The sequence below is a fragment of the Mastomys coucha genome, unplaced genomic scaffold (genome assembly GCF_008632895.1).
Source record: "Mastomys coucha isolate ucsf_1 unplaced genomic scaffold, UCSF_Mcou_1 pScaffold15, whole genome shotgun sequence".
NCBI classification, from domain to species: domain Eukaryota; kingdom Metazoa; phylum Chordata; class Mammalia; order Rodentia; family Muridae; genus Mastomys; species Mastomys coucha.
The window spans coordinates 29,258,328-29,279,689 of record NW_022196897.1 but is presented as its reverse complement, the minus strand read 5'-3'; the positions used below and the strand labels follow the sequence as shown (position 1 = coordinate 29,279,689).

Below are 21,362 nucleotides of genomic sequence, written 5' to 3'. Positions count from 1 at the left end.
AAGAACTGTAGCTGATTGCTACATGAATGGATACACAAAGGAGGTGGTTGGGATAGTGGGGTATACTCATGGGTGCTGCTTTTCCATGAACCAAAATCATATCTAGGCTTTGGATATAAAATACACAGGATCCCTAATCATATAAACTTATATTACAAGGCAGAGAGATTGTGTACTAATAAATAAATAATTAGTCATTAATGAGTACAATAAAATTTGGACAATAGTATACAGACTGAGAGGGACTATCAAATTGTATGCGTGTGTGTGTGTGTGTGTGTGTATGTGTGTGTGTTTATAACTTGTATATGTGCAGGTTTGGGCATTTGAAGGTATGAATGTTTTCAAAAATATCTACTAGTTGAAGGAGGGTTTCCTGAGAACTGATATTTGAACATATGTACGACTGAAGAAAGCAGAACCATGGATACATTCTTTGTAAATTTGCCATCAACAGCTATCAAAGACATCCTACTAAGAAAAGATTATTTGCTGGCTCAAGGAAAAGTACAAAAGGCATGCATGGTAAAGGGTATTATAAGAGACATGGGATGCTATGGAACATAGGCTTATTTCAGAGCCTAAGTTTTATTTAAACCATGTTAGAGATTTAAGTAGAGGACTGGTATTTTGGAAACTGAAAATCTAGAGGAGAATCTGAGAGTAAATGCTATTTGTTCATTAAAATTGAAAAGACAAAATGAAAAGTCAAATGATCTGGTTAAGTAATTTAGGTCCAGAATAGTACACATAGCAAGTATTCTATAATAAAAAATAAAAAAAAACTTTCTATAGTTTAATAAAAAGTAGTAGTATAAAGGATTAAACAAGAACAATGAAATAGGAAGGCTCAAACTGGGGTAGGGAAAGAAAAGCTCAGGTAGAGGAGAATCTTTGTGATGGAATATATAACATTAAATAATTTACAAAAAAAAAGACAAATGAAAGTCTACAGATGTTGAAGCCTTCATGTACAGACACACATACATGCATATACAACAGAAAGTAGGGAGAGAGGGGAGGGGGTGAGGGGGATGGAGAGGGAGAGAGAGTTAAAAAATTGAGTTAATCTGTAACAGGGTAATTATATCCATAATAGATATCAGAGGTTAATAAATAAAATGTCCAGTTCTATCTATGGATTACTTCTTTTGGAGTTGTTGGCCAACTGTTTCCTATATAATAAGCCCTTGACTCCAGAACATTTCAGACTATTTTCATTGCTCTTGGTTACAGTCTAGAACTTGATAGACCTTATTTCTGAGCACACCACATATTTGTGTCAAAAACATATAGTATTCAATCTAGGATATATCTGACAGCTTCATCCCTACTAGCTACCTTTGTAATGCTAGAAGATGATATACATGCACCAGAGGATACAATGATCAAAGAGGGCATAGGGTAGGGAAGAATCTACCACTATTATGCTTTTAAATAGACACAGCATTAAACCAATTGATATTGCTTTATTTTATACTTGAAGTCAAATTCTTCTCTCAATTATCATCTAAAATAGTGATATTTAAACTATATAGTATCTGACAGAGAGATCCACACCTGTATAAACCCATACCTGTATAACATTCAGAAAATAAGAAACTACAGAATGCTCAGGCGTAATGGGAAAGTACATGCTGCATATGTATTTTCAGTTCTCAGGGATCATTGCAAAAGAGTTGACAGAAAGAATTTAAGAGGCAGTGGTAGTAGATTAATTTAAGGTAACATCTCAGGACACAGCAGATCTGAACTCACATTGTTGCGACAGCAAACACAAAACCTATGCAGAGGACAGAGCCAGATCAAATATTAGAATAGAGAGGGGAATTGAGCATTTAGTTCTACCCAAAGCCATGGGCTAGCTACAATTGTGGCAAATGGATGGATCTGGAGGATATCATCCTGTGTGAAGTAACCTAATTATAAAAGAACACACATGGTATGCACTCACTGATAAGTAGATATTAGCCCAGAAGCTCGGAATACCCAAAATATAATCCACAAACTACAAGGAACTCAAGAAGGAAGACTAAAGTATAGATACTTCAATCCTTCTTAGAAGGGGGAACAAAATACCCATCTATGGAGTTGCAGAGACAAACTATGGAGTAGAGACTGAAGGAAGGGCAATCCAGAGACTGCTCTACCTGGGAATCCTTCTCATATTCAATCACAAAACCCAGAAACTATTGTGGATGTCAGCAAGTGCTGGGTGACAGAAGCCTGATATAGCTGTCTCCTGAGAGGCTCTGAGAGTGTCCAACTAATACAGGAGTAGAGGCTCACAGCTATCCATTGGACTGAGCACAGGGACCCCAATGAAGGAGCTAGAGAAAGGACCCAAGGAGTTGAAGGGTTTGTAGCCCCTTAGGACGAACAACAATATGAACTAACTAGTACCCTCAGAGCTCCCAGGGACTAAAACACCAACCAAAGAGTACACATGGTGGGAGTAATGGCTCCAGCTGCATACGTATCAGAGGATGGCATAGTCAGTCATCAATGGGAGGAGAGACCCTTGGTCCTGTGAAGGTTCTATGCCCCAGTGTAAAGGAATGCTAGAGCCAGGAAGGGGGACAAGGTGGGTTGGTGAGCAGGGGGAGAGGGGAGGGAACAGAGCTTTTTTTTTTTTTTTGGAGGAGAAACCAGGAAAGGAGATAGCATTTGATCAACAGCCCCCCCCCAAAAAAAAAGAAAAAAAGAAGAAGGGAAGATAGCTCTCCCCCCGACCCCCAGTGCTGTAGGTGCAACTCCAAGCTGCTCCATAAGAATACATTTCTTGAGTGGGAATACCTCTTCTACATATATTAATTTATAGATCTGATGATAAGCTTCGTAATGCTTTACTTAAGTGTGGTCTGTTACTTTTTGTTTCCTTGTGAGCTGAGCACTAAGTAAATGCAGAATTTAATTGTAACTTTGCCAGTATGTCTATCTGGAGGCCTGCTGCCGTTTTTGTCTTCTATGAAATTTCTATTGCCAAGGGAGATGGGATTACAATTTTGTCTGACAGATTGAGATGGCATGGTGTATTCTGAGTTATCAAAATCCTTGTGTAGTGTGAGTTTTTTAGTTGGTGAATATTCACAATGTGGGCAAAGCATGGTACATACTGTATAATCTCATTTACCTAAATGTATGTACACTTGTAGGATCAAGAATGACACACTGAGCTGAGCTACTTGTGACTGGGTGACTTTGTTCTTGCTTTCGTGTGTTTTGTTTCCTGTAATGCACATATTAAAAAATAAATGAAAGATTCTTATAAAAGCTTCAAAAAAAAAGAGGGAAAAGAGAAGAGAGTAGTTTTCTTTAAGTGTATATACCCAGATAAGCTTCAGACATACCTTAGTTGCCTTGTAATGGAAGACAACAGAGCAAAGAATATTTTCATGGCTTATATTGGACTTGAATTTAAAAAAAAAAAAAACAAAAAGGACACAGTGTTGAGAGAGTAGTAAGGGAACGTGAATCTGTAACAATTGTGAAGGGTCAATAGGTTCAGGACACATTGTTCAAACTTTAAAAGAACCAATAAAAATGGAACAAAAACTCAGTCATTTGTACTGATGCTTATTTACTTTTAAAATATTTATGGAGACAAAAAAAAACTTAAGCAGCTGTTAGAATTTTTCTTTACTGTTAACCAACTGCAACAGACTCTTAATTGCAAAAACAAACAAACAAACAAAAACAAACAAACAAACAAAAAACCCAAAACACAGAAAGACTCCTTCCTTATTATCATCACATAATTTGTGTTTGTAATTATTTCTCTGGATGTTTGGCAAATGATATTTGTGACATTTTATCAACTTAAAAAACAGAATTAGAGCCTAGGAAAAAGCTGTCTTTTAGTGGTCAAACATATTTTTAGAAGATGGGCCAGATAAAATGTTGCAGAAGGCTTTGAAGTCATATGTCTATAGTCTCAGACCTTGATAAGAGGTAGAAGGATGGAGAATTTGAAATCCTCTTGGGGCTTAAAGGGAGTCTAAGGCAACATTGAGCAGTACAGTAAGACCTTGGCTCAAAGACCAGTGGCTTAAGATGTAACTTAGTTGCAGAAAACTGTCCCAGCACATGCTATTAATGTTATGAAATTTTTAGGATTAGAGAGTGAGAGTGGAGTTATCAATGATTTCAGGTCACAGAGAGTTGTATAATATTTAAACAAAAGTAATAATACATATGGAAAATAATGAAAGGTCTGCAATTTAAAATCCCTAAGATTCTTCAATAGAGTGAATATGAGGTTATCTGGAGAACAATAGAATTAAAAAGAAAAATGAATATAAGTATATAATATCTCCCTGGAGGGAACTGACAATTCTGTATGAAACATGTTGGCTGCTGTAGGAATGGGGTGAACCTGGCCTCTTCTCTGAAACATATCATCGTAGTATTGGCTAACTCTTTATCTTAGAACACAGAATTGGGAGATTGAGAAGGTAAAAAGTGGGAAAAAGACTAAAAGCCCAATCATCTGTTGGATATCTTCTCCCAACCAAAAAGCAAGAATATCCATGAAACAGGGATACCAGGGAAGTAGCTTATGATGGTTTACTACAAATCAATTTATACATTCCGGGTGGGCCTTTGAGACTACTCATAATTAAATATCTTCAAAGGGCATGTTAATCACATGCTAAACATTTAAGGAACAAAATTAGAGCCCAGAAGTAGGCAGTCTTTCTGAGGCCAAAGTAGTAGAGGTGTTCTATAGTGACTTACTAAGTCTATATGTGTCAGGCATGGTACACCTACATTAATTTAGCACTTTAATGTTTTTGTCAAATAGTCTATCTTTATCAACTCACTTTTTTAACATCAACTAAAAAAGAAATGAATGAGTACTGTCTGATAAAATTTATAGTATCATATAACAATTCTGTATAATAATCTTACCAGTTACTGAATATTTTCAAATATTATAAAAAAGGAATATAGTATAAAGTCTAAATGTTAATTTACTTCTTAAATTGCTGATTAATACTCAAGGTAGAATATTTTTTCAAACTTAATTGCATTTGACGTTGGATACAGAGATAAATATGATATTCAGGCAAGAAATAAATGTGATATTCAGATAAAATACCCAATATAGGTTTCCACCCAGAGCTGATCTTGGGCCACAGTGCCCAGAGATGATCCTGGGCAACAGATATCCATACACAAATACTGCTGGGAGAGAGCTGGTCTCCCAGGAGTGCCAACAAACCTGTGAGCACAGGTAAGACCACCACTTCTGCTCAAATTCCTGGACCAAGAGGAACCCACCCAGAGCCATCAGGACACAGGAACCAAGAAGCCACCAGGACAGGATCCTTCCAGTTTCTATTTATACCCCTGAACTGACCCAGTTGAATAGCTCTCCATTCCCAAATTCCTCCCAGAGAGAACTGGCCTCCTAGGTGTGCTGACAAACAGGCTTACAGGAGGGAAAAGACACAGTTAGAGACCAAACAAGTGAAGAAAATGAACAAATCCATCCAGGATCTACAAATCGAAAGAGAAACAGTAAAGAAAACACAAAGGGAGACAAAACTTGAGATAGAAAACTTAGGAAAGAGATCAGGAGTCGTAGAGGCAAGGATTACCAACAGAATACAAGAGATAGAAGAGAGAATCTCAGGGACAGAAGATACCATAGAAAACATTGAAATAACAGTCAAATAAAATGCAAAATGCAAAAAGCTCCTAACCCAAAACATCCAAGTACACAATGAAAAGACCAAACCTAAGGATGACAGGTACAGAAGAGAGCAAAGATTCCCAAATTAAAGGGCCAGTAAATATCTTTAACAAAATTATAGAAGAAAACTTCTTTAACATAAAGAAAGAGATGCCCATGAATATACAAGAAGCCTACAGAACTTCAAATAGATTGGACCAGAAAAGAAATTTGCCCCATCACATAATAATCAAAACACCAAATGCACAAAACAAAGAAAGAATATTAAAAGCAGTAAGGGAAATAGTCAAGTAACATATTCAGGTAGACCTATCAGTATTATACCAGACTTCTCACCAGAGACTATGAAAGCTAAAAGATCCTGGACAGATGTCAGTCAGACCCTATGAGAACACAAATGCCAGCCCAGACTACTATACCCAGCAAAGCTATCAATTACTAGATTACTAGATGGAGAAACCAAGATATTCCATGATTAAAAAAAAATTACACAATATCTTTCTACAAATCCATCCCTATAAAGAGTAATAGATGGAAAACTCCATCACAAAGAAGGACACTACACTCTAGAAAAAGCAAAAAATAATATTTTTTCAATAAACCTAAAAGAACATAACCACACAAACATAATTTGACCTCTAACAACAAAAATAACAGGAAGCAACAATCACTATTCCTTAATATCTCTTTATATCAATGGACTCCACTCCCCAGTAAAATGAGATAGACTGGATACCTCAACAGGACAAAGCATTTATTTTGCTGCATACAGGAAATGCACCCCAGTGTCAAAGGCAGACACTACCTCAGAGTAAAAGGATGGAAAAGAATTTTTCCAAACAATAGTGCCAAGAAAGAAGCTGGAGTAGCCATTCTAATATTGAATATAATTGATGTTCAAACAAAAGTTATCAAAAAATAAGGACACTTCATATTCATCAAAGGAAAAATATACCAAAAAAGAACTCTCAATTCTGAACATATATGCTTCAAATACAAGAGCACCCGCATTCATAAAAGAAACATTACTAAAACTTAGAGCACACATTGGACCTCAAACAATAATTGTCAGGGACTTTAACACCTCACTCTCATCAATGGACCAATCATGGAAACACAAACTAAACAGAGACACAGTGAAACTAACAGAAGTTATGGACCAAATGTATTTAACAGATATCTACAGAATATTTCATCCTAAAACAAAAGAATACACATTCTTCTCAGCACTTCATGGTAGCTTACCCAAAATTAGCCATATAATTGATCACAAGACAGGCCTCAGCAGATACAAGAGAATGAAATAATCCTATGCATCCTATCAGTCACCATGAACTAAGGCTGGTCTTCTATAACAACAAAAACAACAGAAAGCCCACATACACATGGAAGCTGAAAAATGCCCTACTCAATGATAACTTGGTCAAGGAACAAATAAAGAAAGAAATTAAAGGCTTTGAAGAATTTAGTGAAAATTAAGTCACAAAATACCCAAACTCATGGGACACAATGGAAGCAGTGCTAAGAGGCAAAATCATAGCTCTGAGTGGGACAAAAAAGAAACTGGAGAGAGCATACACTACCAGCTTGACAGCATAACTGAAAACTCTAGAACCAAACAAAGCAAAAACACCCAAGAAGAGTAGAAAGCAGAAAACAATCAAACTCAGGGCTGAAATCAACCAAGTAGAATCAAAAAGAACTATATAAGGAATCAACCAAACCAGAAGCTGGTTCTTTGAGAAAGTCAAAAAGACAGATAAGCCCTTAGTCAGACTAATAAGAGGGCTCACAGACAATATCCAAATTACCAAGATGAGAAATGAAAAGGGAGATATAAAAACAAAAACTGAGGAAATTCAAGAAATCCTCACATTCTACTACAAAAGCCTATACTCAACAAAACTGGAAAATCTGGATGAAATGGACAATATTCTAGACAGATATAAAATACCAAAGTTAAATCAGGACCAGATAATGCATCTAAACAGTCCTATAGACTCTAAAAACATAGAAGCAGTCATTAAAAGTCTCTCAACCTAACAAAAGCCCAGGACAAGATAGGATTAGTGCAGAATTCTATCAGACTGTCAAAGAAGACCTAATACCAATACTCTTCAAAATATTACACAAAATAGAAACAGAAGGAACACTACCCAATTTATTATGTGAAGCCACATTTACACTGATACCAAAATCACACAAAGACCAGACAAAGAAAAAACTTCAGACCAATTTCCCTTATGAATATCAATGCAAAAATACTCAATAACATTCTCTCAAACTGAATCCAAGAACACATCATAACAATCATTCACCAAGATCAAGTAGGCTTTATCCCAGGGATGCAGGAATGGTTCAATATACAGAAATCCATGGACAAAATCTACTACAAAAATGAACACAAAGGAAAAAACAACATGATCATTTCATTACATGCTGAATAAGCTGTATAAGTCTTGGAAAGTCAAGAATGTAATGCCCATACCTAAACATAGTAAAAACAATATACTGCAAATCAGTTGCCAATATCAAACTAAGTGGAGAGAAACTTGAAGCAATCCCACTAAAATAAAGGACAAAACAAGGCTGCCTACCTATTCCTTACCTGTTCAATATAATACTCAAAGTCCTAGCCAAAACAATTAGACAACAAGAGGAGGTGAAAGGGATATAAATTGGAAACGAATAAATCAAAATATCACTATTTGCAGATGATATGATAATATAATTAAGTGACCCCCAAAATTCCTCCAGATAACTTCTAAACCTGATAAACAACTTCAGCAAAGTGGCCAGATATAAAATTAACTCAACAGATCAGTAACCTTCCTCTACTCAAAGGATTAAGAGGATGAGAAAGAAATTAGGGAAACGACAACACAATAGTCACAAACAATATAAAATATCTTGGTGTGACTCTCACCAAATAAGTGAAATATCTTTATGACAAGAACTTCAAGTCTCTGAAGAAAGAAATCAGAGAAGACCTCAGAAGATGGAAAGATCTCCCATATTCATGGATTGGCAGTATTCATAAAGTAAAAATGCCTGTCTGGCCGAAGGCAATGTACAGATTCAATGCAATCCCCATCAAAATTCCAACTCAATTCTTCCTAAAGTTAGAAAGAGAAATTCTCAAATTCATTTGGAATAACATTTGGAATAACAAAAAAACATTCTTAACTCCCTGTACAAAATTCAAGTCCAAGTGGATCAAGGACCTCCACATAAAACCAGATACACTGAATCTAATAGAAGAGAAAGTGGGGAAAATACTCAAACGCACGGGCCCAGGGAAAAATTTCCCAAACAGAACACCAATGGATTATGCTCTAAGATCAAGAATGGACAAATGGGACCTCACAAAATTGCAAAGTTTCCATGAGACAAAGGACATACTCAGTAGTACAAAATAGCAATCAACAGATTGGAAAAGATCATTACCAATGCTACAACAGATAGAGGGCTAATATCCAATATATGCAAAGAACTCAAGAAATTAGACTCCAGAGAACCAAATAACTCTATTAAAAAAATGTGGAACAGAGCTAAACAGAAATTCTAAACTGAAGAAATTCAAATGGACGAGAAACACGTAAAGAAATGTTGAACATCCTTAGTCATCAGGAAAATGCAAATCAAAAGACCCTGAGATTTCACCTCACACCAATCAGAATGGCTAAGATCAAAAACTCAGGTGACAGCATATGCTGGTGAGGATGAGGAGAAAGAGGAACACTCCTCCATTTGGTGGAATTGCAAGCTGGTACAGGCACTCTGGAAATCTGTTTGGCAGTTCCTCAGAAAATTGGACATAGTACTACCTGAGGACCCAACTATAACACTCCTGAGCATATACCCAGAAAATGCTCCAATATGTAATGAGAACACATGTTCCACTATGTTCATAGCAGCCTTATTTATAATAATCAGAGCTGGAGAGAACCCAGATGTCTCTCAACAAAGGAATCGATACAGAAATTGGGGTACATTTATGCAATGGAGTACTACTCAGTTGTTAAAAGCAATGAACATGAAATTCATAGGCAAATGGATAGAGCTTGAAAATATCATCCTGAGTGAGGTAATCCAATCGCAAAAGAACACACATGGTATGCACTCACTGAAAAGTGGATAAGTCCAAAAGTTCTGAATACCCATGATACAATTCAAAGACTTCATGAATCTCAAGAAGTAAGACCAAAGTATGGGAGCTTCAGTGCTTCTTAGAAGGGGGAACAAAATACAGGATGAAATATGGAGACAAAGTATACATTAGAGACTGAAGGAAAGGCCATCCAGAGACTGCCCCACCTGGGGATCCATTCAATACACAACTGTCAAGCCAAGCCCGGACACTATTGCAGATGCTGGGAAGTGCTTGCTGACAGGAGCCTGATATGACTGTCTCCTGAGACTCTGCTAGAGCCTGAAAAATACAGAGGTGTATGCTCGCAGCCAACCATTGGACTGAGCACAGGATTCCTGAGGAGTTGGAAAGGGACCGAAGGAGCTGAGGGATTTGCATTACCATGGGGGGAGCAATAGTGTCAACTGGCCAGAAAGCCCCCAGCCCAGAGTTCCAGGGAACTGGACCACCAACAAAGTGTACACATGGAAGGATCCATGGGTCCAGCCACATATGGGGCAGAGAGTGGCCTTGCTGGATATAAGTGGAAGGAGCAGCCCTTCGGCCTGAGGTGTTCAATGCCCCAGTGTAGGGGAATGCCAGCTCTAGAAGGAGGGAGTGGGTCTGTGGGTGAGGGAGTACCCTCATATAGGCAGGAAGAGGGGGTTTGAGAGAGGGGGTTCCAGAGGGGAGACCTGAAAGAGGATAATAATTGAAATATAAGTAAATATCCAATAAAAGAAAAAAGTACCCAAATATGTATAATAAGAATAGAAAAGTGGCTAGACTTTATCTATATTTAGAATTTGCTGGTTTTCTATGAAGTCTTCAGATTTTCTACTTTGTTACATAGCTCATTCTGTAGCGCTGAAACAAACTGTGTGGTATTTGCAATGAAAGTGTTTATCAAATATGACTAAGAGAAAATGTGAGGTACAGACTACATAATTTCACCATTGTAGTAACCCTCCTTGAAAACACTGTTCTTGCCTCTTGGAAATGTATAACCTTGTTACAGGTTCTTCTTCTTTACCCATACAGCAGGCAACCTGACATTTTTAAATTGTTAAACACAGCTATCATTTCCAATGTTTAAATCTAACCCCATAGACTTTCCTCTGAATACTACAGATAATGTAAAAGTGGATTGTATGTGAGGAGATAGAAAGATGGCTCAGCTGGTAAGAGCACTGGTTGCTTTTCTAGAGGACCCAGGTTCCATTCTAAGATGCCACATGGAATCATCACTGTTTACAACTCCAATATCAGAGGATCTCAAGGCCTCTGTCAGTAACAGGCACACATGTGGTACATCAACATCTATGTGGCTAAAGCACCCATACATACAGAATGGGGATGAATAACTTTTTAAAATAGAATGAAAGTGTGTATGTTTGTGTATATCCTTTATTGTGGGTCTTATATATTGTTTGTTTGTGTGTGTGTGTGAGTCCACCATGAATATTGCAAATAAATTACTTTGAATGCTTTAGTACATAAATAAACTAAGAAAAAGAGATGAGATACTTTATGACACAATTTTAGAAAAAATGCAGGTGATTGAAATAGAACAGAATTAATATTTCACTGCCTGGCTAAGTTAGTGCAGATGTCATTTAAAATTAAAGCAACCCAGAAAGACTAACTATTTAGAAACCCTGGGCACTTCTGATAGTGGGGGCAAGAGATGAGATACATAATAAAGGAATTGCCTATTGTGAGAATAACATTGAGTCTAGAGTCCCTACTTCACCTTCACAGTAGGAATGCCTGACCTAGAGTAAAGATGTTGCCCCAAACCCTGAGGGCTGGAAAGCTTGTACAGATTCCAAAGCTGGATGCCAGGCTGCTGGAAGCATGCCGAAAGTGTAAACAGCAGCACAGAATGCAGATAGGTTTTTCTATTTGAGAAAACATTTAGACAATTTTGTAGAATTAGGAAACAATATCACTATTCATCCCTTGGGATTCCCCAGGTTTATTAGTTATAGATAAATTACTTCAAAAATGGAGAAAATTTTCCAGACAGAATGTGTTTCCATTCATCGAGATTCATTTGTAAACATTTGTTGGTTGTATCTTTGTGGTTGCCATACTAAAATGGATATTTTAAAAGAACCAAACCAATTATTCAATATAATAGTGATAGAGTCTAAGAAAGGTAGAAATCTAAAATCTTCAGGAATCTGACAATGCTATCTACTGCTTATAACTAATTACCTGCCAATTTGTAGCTTTAAAACAATAAATATCATTACCAAAGTTTTGGTACATCAGTAATTCATGAGTGTTTATATTAGTGATTGTGTCACAAAGCAACACATGAAAACTGACATTGAGATGTACAGCAGGCATATATTCAATTCTTTATTGCTACCAGGAATCCTAGCTTCTAAGGATGTGCCTGTGATTTGGTGATAGTCACCATGTGACAGAGCTGAAATAACAAAACTGAAATTACAAAGTGTTCTTGAATCACCAGTAAATCTAAATTGACCATTTCTATTGAATTCTGTTCTTTAGTGGCCTTTAATCCCAGCACTCAAAATGCAGGCAAAGGTAGGTCTCTATGAGTTTGAGCCTAGTCTGTTCTAAATAGGAACTTCCAGTCTTGTTACTACATACTGAGATACCATCTAAAGAGAAATGCCTGTTTATGGACATTATTTACAGAAATGATCATGACTACTAAGTGTTTATCGTATCATTATTCAAATTGCTGATTGCTTTTTAAAACACTCTACTGTAGAAATATCACAAGCAGTCACAAATTTATAAACTAAAGTGTAGTCCTGTAGTTCTATCTGGGACTAAAATGCTTTCTGTGTAATATTTGTTTCATGCCACCATATGCAACTCCTAAATTTAGACTCTTGATTTAATGCATGAACATTTTCTAAATCTGATCTTTTATTAATAGTAAGATAAGATAGTGAGTTTTTGTAGTTTTCTTTATTTTGTTTTCAAGCAAAATTAAATTATATATTATAAGTGTGTTGTGATGATTTTATATGTAATATAATATAATATAATATATATTATTATATAATGTATATATATATAATTATATAATGTAATGATCATAGTATGTACCCTCATTTGATTCTCTTGATAACAACCACTCGTATAGATGTTACTAATCATTATAGTAACAAATCTTATAAAGGAAAGCATTTAATTGGGGCTGGTGTACAATTTTACAGATTTAAACCATTATCATCATGGCAGCACGTATGGCAACACACAGGCAGACATGGTTCTGGAGAAGGAGCTGACAGCTCTACATCCAGATTTGTAAGCAAAAGAGAGAGCCTCTGGGTCTGACTTAGACTTCTGAAACCTCAAAGTCCTCTTCCAGTGACATACTTCTTCCAACAAGGCCCTGCCCACCTACCACAAGAAAAACACAATTCCTAATCCTTCTAAGTAGTGTCACCTTCTGCTCCCTAATACTCAAATATATGAGCCTATGGGAGTCATTGTTATACAAACCACTAAACACATAATGAATACCTGTCAAATATGATGAAAGTATGGACTTTAGATTTTTCTGCCCGGTGGAAACATTCTGATTTATCAATCTATAAGTTAATATCATTAAGATTAGTGCTTATTATTCAATTTAAAGTAATGAATCAACTGTTTCTTTCCAGGGAAATATATTAGCTCTTATATAAGTCTATTTGACAACAGTCCATAGGGTCATTGACATGCTATATTAATATATTTTATGAGGTTTCTAATAAAGGTTTCCCTTTGTTCTCAATAATTTTAATGGAGGGATTGCTCTATCAAACAGTGCTGGAGTAATTTTATTAATTTGATACAACCACTTGTGGTGCAAACAATGGTTATGGAATCTGGAAAGTCCCATAAACATAATGCTCACAAATGGAATTCCTCCAGGGCATCTTGGCTTAATAAATGCTGGCATGTCCACACATGTGTTTTCATACAACAATTCTTTTACATGCAAATTTCTGATGACTCTCTCTTTCATCAATCCTTTTCTTAGAAGGCTGAAAGTCAACTTTGATTGGAATCCAAAACTAATAAGCTCATTTTCACTATTTACTCTTTAAAGACCGTTCCTCCAATTGTAATCAGTTACAGAAATACTGAGTATTGAGGTCATAGGATAAAAATTCAAAGAACATATAGTACAATTCATAATACCATGTTACACTTTTAGAAGACTTAAAATGTTTAAGCCACATACTCACAATTCAGGTAGTATGTGATATAAATTACTATGTCAGAAGAAGTTAGATGCATCATTTTTTTATCAGTGTTGAATTATCACATCATTATCCCTCTTCTCTTGATTTTATATTCTATTTAATCTGCACTGAATAGACTATTAAATTGCTAACCTTAACAAATAATACATAATTAATAGGATGTTGCCAAAATGATGATGTCATATGTGACTGATGCCCATCAAAGATGATCCAGGTGTAAGCTTGAGACTTATTTATTGTGCATGGGGGAAATATTTGCAATTTAAAAGCATGGTTATAATTTCATTCATGTAAAATTTAAGCTTCAAAATGCTTTCTGTAGTTCTTTATTATTTTTCAAATTTGAAAATATTATTGAAACTTACCATGTGTTTCAAAAGTCGGTGGCCAATCTGTTCAGATATTGTCAAATAAATAGACAGTTAAAATTATAAATTACCAAAATCAGAATCATATAAAGGAAACAATGAGAGCAGATTCTGGCTGACCTTTAGTGGATAAAAGAACGAATTAGACAAATGTAATAAAACATATAAAAGTTTGTTCTGTAAAACACAACAGGCATCTTCTTAGATAGTAAGTGGCATCTTGTCTTTATCTTTAAACAGTTATCTTAAAATACTCTAATGCATTTTGTTCTGGTTTAGCAAACTAAAAATGAATTATGGAATGTTTCTGGAAAAATTATCTACCTTCTAACATGTTCAAATCATTTCTGCAGTTCTGGAGACAGAAATAATTTAGACTTAATAATATGTTGCCAAGCTTCTAGGAAACTCAACATAACAAAAGAATTAATTAGGCAAAAAGATAGGAGAGGAACAGAGGACAGATGAGAAGAGAAAGAAAAGGGGGTGGGTTGCAGGAACTACTTGTGGTCTTGGAAGCATTTACATGCTTAAATTTGTCAAAATCCATCCGCTTAACTACCACCTGTGTACCAGACACAGAGGTGCTGTCTCTGTGACGTCAGAAAGTGAAACTGAATCAGACAGAGCACAAGGAGTATTCATAGTAACCTGGGATAACCTGTAAAAGGCAACTAATGCTACAACATCTTTGCAGACAAAGAATGAAATAGAGAACCAGAAAAAGATTTCACTTTTAAAATTAAGCAAAGCAGATAAATCATGTCTACCTAGCAGCAAAGCAAGAGAGGATGAAGGGCCATTAGCAGACACCATTGAGGAGTGTTGCTTACTGGCTTGTTTCCTATGGCTTCCTTTATTATCTATATTATGCCACCCAGGACTGTTTCCCATAGGTTAAACCTCATATTGTAATCTGTGCCATCCCACATCAATTAATAAGATACAGTGAATCTAATAGAAGGGAAAGTGGGAAGATGGGGTTGTAGGTCTTTGGCAGGGTTTCAAACCATGTTTTCTGTTTTGAGTCAGTGTCTTTGCTAATTCCATGACATGGCTTGTGTGAATGGCACTGCCACAGGCACAGAGGTGCAGTTATTGCTGTCCTCATACTTCAGTGAGCATATTCTCTGAAATTATAAAGCTGGTTCACGTGGTAGTTTCACTGTCTCTGTCTGTCTGTCTGTCTGTCTTTATTTTCTTGAGGAATTTTCATCTAATTTCAAAGTATAAGGCCTAATTTTTATCCATATTATCAGTGTAGAGTCTTTTTCCCTGTTTTCTCACCTCGATTTATTGTTATATGTTTTCTTAAAGTGAAATAGAATCTCAAAGCACTTTTGATTAAATATATTTAATCAACTCTCCATGAAATGAGAATTTCTAGAAATTTAGTAACAAGATGTATCTGCTGGCACATAGCTCCAATCCAAGAATTTAGGAGGCCAGGAGAGGTAGGTCATCAAGACTTTGCCTCAAACAACACCAAAGAGACACAGGGATAGGGCACTTCTAAACTATTTGCTTCTGTGCTCCTCAATTTAATATTGACTTGGACTTAGACAACAGAGGATGCTACAATAGTTTTGGAAGGGGCATCTGTCAAGAGTCTCCTTGACCTTTCCTTGTAATAGTCCTTCCTCCCAGCTGGATATAGAACTCCTCTGGTGTGAAGGTCTTATGATCAAGTATAAAAAAGGAAGGTCAGGGAATTTCTTTATAACCATTATCTATATTAAAAGATGTAGAATATTTGAGCAATAGTTTAAGATTGTTTTTAAATGTTTTAAATGAAACAGAATAACACCACTCCCCTATCCATTTATGAATTACTTCAGAAAGAAAGCTTTGTCTTTATGATTTCTGCCTTGGGAAAAAGTGCTTCTACCTCTGTGACTCATTTTTGTGTAATTGGAGGAGGGAGGAAAATCAATGAGCCGGAGAAAGAGATTGTTTTTGAGCCCTTTTTTGTGTATTTTAGTCCAAAGCTCACTATAGTTTGTCCTTTTCCGATTGTTAATTTTCCATGTATCTTTCTATTTACTAACTTGCTTGCCTACAGACTATGTCTAATTGCTGAAACTCTATGATTTAAATACAAATTACACTAAAGACAGAAGGAAATGACAGACATAGAAAGAGAAACTAACCAACTTTCACAATTACTAAGCATTCTGCTAATTAGACGTTTTCTTTGACATCTTACTGTCTCTTTTATTGAAAAGAATCTTTTGGAAATGATGAAGTACTGACAGGTGTGGATTTTGCCATGCCGCATCTCTTTTGTCTAAAATTATAGTTGCATGTACTGAAGCCATCAGCTTTACAACATAAGAGATGAGTGGATGAATGAGCCTGGCACATACCGGATCTCTAATCAGTGTCTGAAACGGCTTTGGAAATGCTGGGTGCTGAACTGGCTGATAGAATAATGCAAGCCTACTCTGAATCCCAACAAAGCCTCCTGGTCCTGATTTCTTGAGACAGAAAAATAATTGAGACTTTTTAATATCCTGAGTGATAGACTGACTATGGAAAAGTAAGGTTTCTGGTAGTATAGGAAATATTTAAATGTTTTTGCATAAAATCTGTATTGTGTGAGTCAGACTGTTACTGATAGGTTGCAAATTTGTGTCCAGTGATTTTCAATCTCTATTTTCTACTTATCCTTGTAGGACATGGTAGAAATTACCACAAAATTCCTACTATCTCTCTTTTATCTTTCTGCTGATCACCATTGTGAAGGATAATACTGGTATGGCTGTCAGTTTTAGTCTCTCTACTGAAAGAACATCATTCACTGAAGTAGCTAATCCCAAGGAAGAATACTGGAGCAAAATGTAGGAAAATATCAGATTACAGAAGAAGGCTCTTACTGGGGAAGGTGGAAACATAAAATCTATAGCTCTTACTTCAAATTAGAAAAGGGAAAGATTATTCTGTAGCAAAATATGAATGTCCATATCCCAGGAACACAAATCCAAATTATCCCAATGCACTCATACTTTTGTGAAGTTTTATCGTTACAGAACAAATGGAGTTAAAATCAGAGCACTTTTCAAATACATTGCTGGAAATAGACAGTAGCTGGATTGCAGCAAAATGAAGCAATCTCTGCCATAGGCCACTTATGCTGCTGATGAGTGTCAAAGTTTTGAGTTGGTGGACGCTATAGATGTGTACATCCAGAGGGATTTAACTGTTAGTTATATGGACATTATTCAAATCAGAAGTGGGCAATAAATTACTATGTAGAGATTAAGATAACCCAAAATAATTTGGCTCTGCAATGTTCCAACTCTAACAGTAATTGATATTCTCATCAGTTACTCATCTTTGTAGAATGTGTAATATAAATACAATTTTTTTCTGGGAATTTACATTAACACAGGACATTTTTCTTCTATGTGACTAAGTTTTTCCATTATAAAACATATGCAACTTTGAGCAACAAATGAGAGATTCACAATAGGAAAGCACATAAATCTCTTTAAATGACAGAGAAGTCATTAAAGGAACTGAAGACATGGGTGTTTTTTATATTAAGTCTATAGGGCAATGGAAGTCACAGAAAGACATGATGGGCATATCTGTGCACTGAAGATAGTAAAGTTCAGGAAAACTAGCAATGACATCCTTCAAAGAGTTTATTCTTTCTTTGGAACACAGATAATTCTTTCCACTGAGAATAGAGATTGCACCTCTTTCTTTAGTGTCTTTTAACCTGCCTCAGATGATGTGTGTCAGAAACCCTCTGGTTCCTTAAATTCCTTCAGCATTAAATATCAAATCTGCATGAGTGGCTTTTCTACTTTACTTTTATGTTGCCATGATAAAATAGATTAACCTATAGCAACTTGAAGAGGAAAGTTTTTATTTATTTATTTATTTTTTTGTTTTTGTCTTTTTGTTTTAACTTACTTAGAGCTTACAGTTCACCATTGGGAAAAGCTCAGGAGTTTGGAATAGAAACCACAGTCCATCATTGAGTGAATCAAGTACAGAAACTCAAACAGCAGCAGAGATAAGAGCCACAGAAAAATGCTACTTACTGGCTTGCTTCTAGATTCATGTTTAGCTTCACTTTCTATACAGTTCCAACTCAACTTCTTAGAAATGGTAATATCACAGTGGTCTGGGTAGCCCTAAATCTATTAGGAATCAGGAAAATGAATCATAGACATGCCAATAGGACAATTTGATGTAGGAAATTATTCAATTGAGGATCCTTCTTCCCAGGTATATCAAGTTGACAACCATGATTGGCTATAGTAGTGCCATATCCATTGAATCACACCACACCAATTAGTCAATTGATCACAGATACATATCAAGTCTAAGGGTGGGAGTATTGAAAAATCTACCAGGTCCTTCTTAGCTTATTGCTTTACTTTCCACAGTTTTAAGTCACTGTGGCCAACATGAATCAAATGAGTACTCCAAGATATTTTTACAGATACAGAAATGGAGAATATTCTCCTACATTATTCTACAACATGTTACTTTTATTTTTTTATTTTATTGTCAATTGTTAATTTTCTTACTTGCTTGGTATGTAGATAAATTACCATTTACCATACACAGACAAATAAAATATTTATGGGATTTGGATCTGTGATATTAGCAAACTATCACTGGGGTCTTGGAATGTTTTCTGAAATATACATAGGATGGCAATAATCTGCAAGAGTTAAAAACCTGGAAGCCTATACGAAAGATGCATCCAAGTTTTATTTGTGGTGTTATTGAAGGAGTCAAAGCAATACTAGTAGTGTAGAAGCTATGGGAGAACTTTGTACCCATAAGTACTTTTCATTATATTGAGATTTTAGGAATTGTTAGGGTCAGGAGGGTATAAAAGGGTCTCATGTACCTAAGATGGCCTTAACTTGCTATACAGCTGAGAATGGTCTTAAACTTCTCATCCTCCTGTCCCTACCCCTCCAGTGCTATTATTATAGACCTGCATAATTATCCATGGATTATGTAATGATGCATATTGAACCCAAAACCTTTTTTATGAAAGATAGACATTCTACAAACTGAACAACACCTCCAGCTCATTTTTAATTTAATTAATTTTTGACTATTTAAAAAAGATTAACAATAGAATTGTAGAATAGATGTAAGAATTTAATATCTCATTGTTATAATGTATCATTGTGATGATTTTCCTGCAACTATAAATTGCATACTACAGATTTATACTCTTATATAAAACTACATTAAAAGTACAGTATATGTCTGATGAAAGTATAAAATAGAAAATACTCAAATAAAACACATGTGACTTAATGTGGCTGATCTGTCCATTATATCTGTTAGCAATCAGTATTATTTGAATTTGAAACAGAATTAATTAAAATGCAATGCGTTGATGTTTCATTATACCAGATATAAAAGCTAATTTTTAGTAAGGATTGTGACTACCTCATTAGATACTGCAGATATGAAATAATTTCCTCCTCTTTGTATAACATGGTATTGGAATTTATAAGGAAAAATAATCCTCAATTAAGCCTTTTTCTTTTTTTGCAGTGCCTAAGTGTACTATTGAAGGAATGTGTCACTTCTCCTTAGTTTTACTTTAAAATGTCAGGTCCTTTTTGTAGGGGTATGGGTGTCCTGCACCCACTCTGCCACAGGGCTCAGGCCTCTGGGGAGGCAGGAAGTTACTGTGCATACCCCACACCAGCTTCATGTGGGTATCATGCTATGGTAAGCTGTGGGACACAGCTCCTCGTTGGTGTGCATAGTCTGAGGTCCCCGAGGATTGCCTGAGCTGGCTCAGGGGTCTCAGGTTCTGCAGGGAGGCTAGGGCCATCTGATTCTCAGGCTCTTGGGCACCCAGGCACCACTGGATGAATCGAAATGCTGAGAACGGAGTCGGGGGAGAAATCAGGTTGGGTCCTTCGGAGAGGAGAGCATCCTTGGCTTGCTCAGTGGGCAGCTTGGCTTGGTGGAGGCGCTCGCTGAGAGGCCTTCTGCGGGAGATTAGATGGCCTGCTCTTCAGGTGAAGGCCTGTCCCATTGCTCCCCACAGCGGATCACAATGTAAAGAGAGTACATGGATTTAAGACATTCATTGTCATGGCAGAAAGTAGATGAATAAAACCATACCTCAAATTCTCAGGGCGGACCTGAGGTTAAATACCTTTTGGAGGGATGAGTGTCTGGGAAAAGGAACTTAACTGGTTAACCCTCCAGGCTTTTAGGTACCTAGTTAATGTGGAGATCTGTCTTGAGGTTATTTGACTTGTAGTCTTGTCTTCTACCTGTGGAGGAGCTTGGGGTATTGCCCTTATGTGAGTGACTGATGGCCACAAATATAGAACCAGGCTGCCTTTCACTGTCCTACACCTTTTCTTTAGGCAAAGAAAAGCTTTTTTATTATAGTTTCTACATATTTTCTATTCTACTTTAGTTTGTATTGTTTGAGAATTATACATATTCATATAATGTGTTTTGATCAAACCCATTCCCATTCCTCTATCCCCTGATTTACCCTCTACATCTCCCTTCCTATCTATCTCTGACGTAGTCTGTTTTTCAACTTTATGAGTCTGTTTAGGGCTGTTTATATGCTCATGTGTTCATCTACTGGAACATAGGTACCCTTTTCAGAGCCACATCCCTAATGAAACTGATTTGCTATTTCCAATAGCCCCACAGATTATGAAGGGCCTTTATTAGTGGCTACCCATCTATTCTGCAACCTGGGCTGCACTGGTCTTGTACAGTTTCTCTGAATTCATTGTTCAGTAGCTATGTCATGCTTGGCAAGAATTAGTGTGCTGCCTGATTCTTAAAAATCACTCTGCCATCCTCTGCAATGATTCCTGACCACTTTAGATCAAAACGCTGCATAAACTCTTATCCTCTGTACCTTTGACCACTTCTGGCTCTCTATGTTAATCACCATT

At 36.3% G+C, this 21,362-nt stretch overlaps 1 protein-coding gene across 7 annotated transcripts in view; it reads left to right on the top strand.

Annotated features, from left to right (window-relative positions):
- Lrp1b (LDL receptor related protein 1B) overlaps nucleotides 1-21,362 on the top strand; it is a 1,939,581-nt gene that overhangs the window by 910,762 nt on the left and 1,007,457 nt on the right. The window lies entirely within an intron of this gene.